Raw genomic sequence first — 3,822 nt, 5'->3', positions numbered from 1 at the left:
TGGATCAAGAAGGAGGAGACGTCGCTGCTCCGTACGTGTGTTGAACGCGGAGGTGCCGTCCGTTCGGCGCTCGGTCATCGGTGATTTGGATCACGACGAGTACGACTCCATCAACCCCGTTCACTTGAACGCTTCCGCTCGCGATCTACAAGTGTATGTAGATGCAATCCTTTCCCCTCGTTGCTAGTAAACTCCATAGATGGATCTTGGTGATGCGTAGAAAATTTTAAAATTCTGCTACGATCCCCAACAGGGGATACTGCGGCGTCCGCGCGCGCATCCCTGGCGGCTTCTGCGCAGAGATCCGATTCTGCGGGATGCGCCTCAGCCTCGGCAATTTCGACACCGCCAACGAGGCCGCCCGCGCGTACGACGCGGTGGCGTGGAGCCTACGGTGGCCTCATAGAACATTGAACATCCCCAACGTGCCGACGCGGGAGCGAGCGCAGGAGCTCGCGCCTCTGCCGCGGCTTAGCACCGATGAGGATCGTCATGACAACCGAAGGCGGGAGCATCGTCTCGGCATCGCCGAGATGGACGAGGAAGCCATGGCACTGTGGCGCCAACGCTTCCCGCAGGACATCATCAACGAGCGCAAGTTCTACATGCAAAGGAGGGCAGAGAGGGATAAGAGGAGGGCGGAGCGGGCCACCTATCGCGAGGACAAGCGTAGGCGAAAAGCGAACACTCAATTCAACATGAGGCTAGGAGCAGCGTCGCCCTGGGAATCCGACAACGATCGGTATCTTCACGCCTACATTCAGATGTCAGAGGAGGACATCACCGAGGAGGAGTCGGACGACGAGGAGTAGTTGAATTATCTATTTTTTTATCTATCTATGCTGAGAACTATCCTCTACTCTCTAGTCTCTCTACTTCTCGATCTCAGCACTGTAAACGCTTTTTTAAAGTGCCGCGCGTTGCGATTCTGTTGGAGATGCTCTAGGATGGCAGACGAGTGCTTTAATGTTGCCCACAAGATGCGCGAGTATTACTAGTAGTATATTTTTCTTGCCATGTTAAGATCTTAAAACCATGAGTGCGAACATGCAGAGGAGCAATGAAGACCAAACACGGGATATTGGGGACATCTTCAAGGAGCGTGGCAAGTTAAAGAGGAGCTGCACCGAACCTATAAAACAGGCTTTGGTAAGTAACACCCTTTCAATTACTTTCGTTTAGCCTCGTGTTCTTCGATGTGTATATGTTGTAGTTTCTGTTTATCTTAAGCCTCGTGTTCTTCAATGTGTAATAAGAAGAGTCTTAATCGTCCTAATGCTTTCATTTTTAGCTTGATGTAGGAAGTGGGTGTTCTCACCTTGTAGTCTGTTTTTACATTTTTTTTCCTTTTGAATTCACTTCTCCAAGTTCTGTTTATCTGGCTTCTACTAAATGGATCTGGGTTGCTCTGAGTATTGATCTAAAAAAGAAGTAACTTCATGTCAAGATGCAGTTCCTGCGAGGAGGGAAGTATGGTCAACCTCGAGATCATGTTTCCAACATGAGCTGGATTACACACAATGTACCAGTCCCTAATGATGCTCGATTAGACACAAGGTGCAAATTCCCAGATGATGCTGGATTACACACAAGCCAGGTGGAGTCGTCAGCTGTTCGTGTCCTCGTGGCTCTAGTAAAGGCTGAAAGAAAGCGTGCAGCAGCCCTTGAGAATGTAGCTGAGTTCCTGAAGAAGCAAAAAGCGCAATCAGATGCTCTCTTCACCCAAGCCAAAGAACAGATGGAAGAAGCCAGAAATAAGCTAGCAGAGGCAGAGCAGGCTAGGCGTCTCCTGCTATCTAAAACTGTTGTCAATACAAAATTTCCTTCATAATAGCTAGGTTCAAATGTTTATCCAGTCAGCATGCCTGTTGTGATGTCTGTGCATCTACTGATGTGGCAAAAAATATTTTTTTCCGGGTCATGTAATAACAGCAATTACTTTCCAAACAATAACAGACGAAGCATTGGACATGGTATAGTTCACGCGGAAGCCCAACATTCCAAGTTCAACTTCCACATCAAACTCATGTTCACAGATATCTGCACATTCATACACAATGTCCACAACCATGATTCACTTCAAAGCCTAAAAATGTGAGGACAGTTATAAATAAAGAAAAACCTCTACTAGTTCCTGCTACCAGTGCGAGCACAACAAGTCAAGACCATGCGTAAATTAATTATATTTTGGTCATTTTTTGTGTTCTAAAATGCCGGCCGGCTCACGGAAGGACGTGTTGCCGGCATACGCGCGGATTCAATGAAGGCAGGTGGGGCAGTCTGAAGCCGGTTGCATGCGGCGAGGAGGCGTGCTCAGCCGGGCCTGCAGCGAGTGGGGCCCTCTTGGCCGGCGCGCCGGTTCAATGCTTGTGCTATGAGAGGTCGCGTCCGTGTCAGAGCAATCACTCGCTCTAGTCCTTTTCTGTTTGGGTATAACAATATCTCGTTTTCCATTCACATTTAACAAGTAAAATTCGTGGACAAACTTTGACCCAAAATACGATGGGGACTAGTAAACCAAAACGGAGGTAGTAGTTTTTTTTAATCAAAGAAGGGTTTCCCCCTTCCGATTTTCATTACTGAAAACCAGCATCTAAATCTAAACCATAGTATTTCCCCTAGAACTACCAGGTTCAACATCTCGCAACATAAACCCATACATCCATATGCCAAGGAGGTACGTAGTACTATGAATTCCATTTTCGCTCCATACCAATCGTTCTAAAAACTACTTAGTACTTATAACGCGCCATTGAAAATCGGAACTCTTAACCCCGCTAAAAAATGACATTTTAAACATGGCTACTCGATCTCTGGCAACTGGCGAGCTACCGCCTCCAATTTGTTCACCTGTGGCCCTGACCATGAACTCCTACGGATCAAATTATCATGCGAGCTGACTATTCCTACAAAGGTGCTCCACCACGTACCCGGTACCCGCGAATGCAGCAATCGTGCACCTAGGGTTTTAGGGTTTATTTGTTAATGTTGCCTTTACGTAACACTCATGTGTGCGAGACAGCGAGAGACCGACTGCGTGGGTGCGCCTCTTCTCTTCGTATATGTACTCCACCGTTTGTCTGGTGTCCAAAAAATTATATTAACTACTAGCAATGTGCCAATGCGTTGCCACACGATCAAAGTAGATTAATACATATTCACCGATTTGATAGAACAAAAAGTCTAGTTTTGAAATACGTATATCACTAAAAGTATGTTATGTTTCACTCAAAATATATTCCTTTGGCGGTTTTGATGAGATAAGGGAGGAATGTTGTTGGTTTCAAGATTCGAGAAGTGGTATATGTCTAATTTCTACTCTTACTAGAAAGATGCCCGTGCGTTGCACGGAACATCAAGATCTTGTGGGAGAAAAGGATGAACAAGGGAAGGCCTTATCTGTAAATGTGGAGAGGAGTGCGGGAAAATTGTCATATTTTTCTTCCTATCCGTCAGATATAAATCGGATGGCCTACATTGCAGGATGGCAGGCCCACCATCATCACCAACTCTGTTTTTATCCCTACTCTTATAAAAAGCATAGTCAGTGATGATCGTGTGCCTGCCATCCTACAATATAGGCCGTCCGATCTATATCTGACGGATAAGAAGGAAACTATGGCAATTTTGCCAAAAGATACCCACACCCCTCTCCACATTTGCAAATAAGGCCTTACCTCGTTCATCCTTTTCTCCCACAAGATAAACTACTCATACAAATGCATCTTGATGTTCCGTGCAACGCGTGGGCATCTTGCTAGTTGTTGCAAAAAGCCCATGTGTGTGAGAGAGAGAGAGGGAGAGAGGAGGAGGACGGAGTGC

Source organism: Aegilops tauschii, chromosome 2, assembly GCF_002575655.3.
Source record: "Aegilops tauschii subsp. strangulata cultivar AL8/78 chromosome 2, Aet v6.0, whole genome shotgun sequence".
In the NCBI taxonomy this organism is placed as follows: domain Eukaryota; kingdom Viridiplantae; phylum Streptophyta; class Magnoliopsida; order Poales; family Poaceae; genus Aegilops; species Aegilops tauschii.
The sequence above is the reverse complement of the archived record's forward strand: the minus strand, read 5'-3'. Positions refer to the sequence as shown.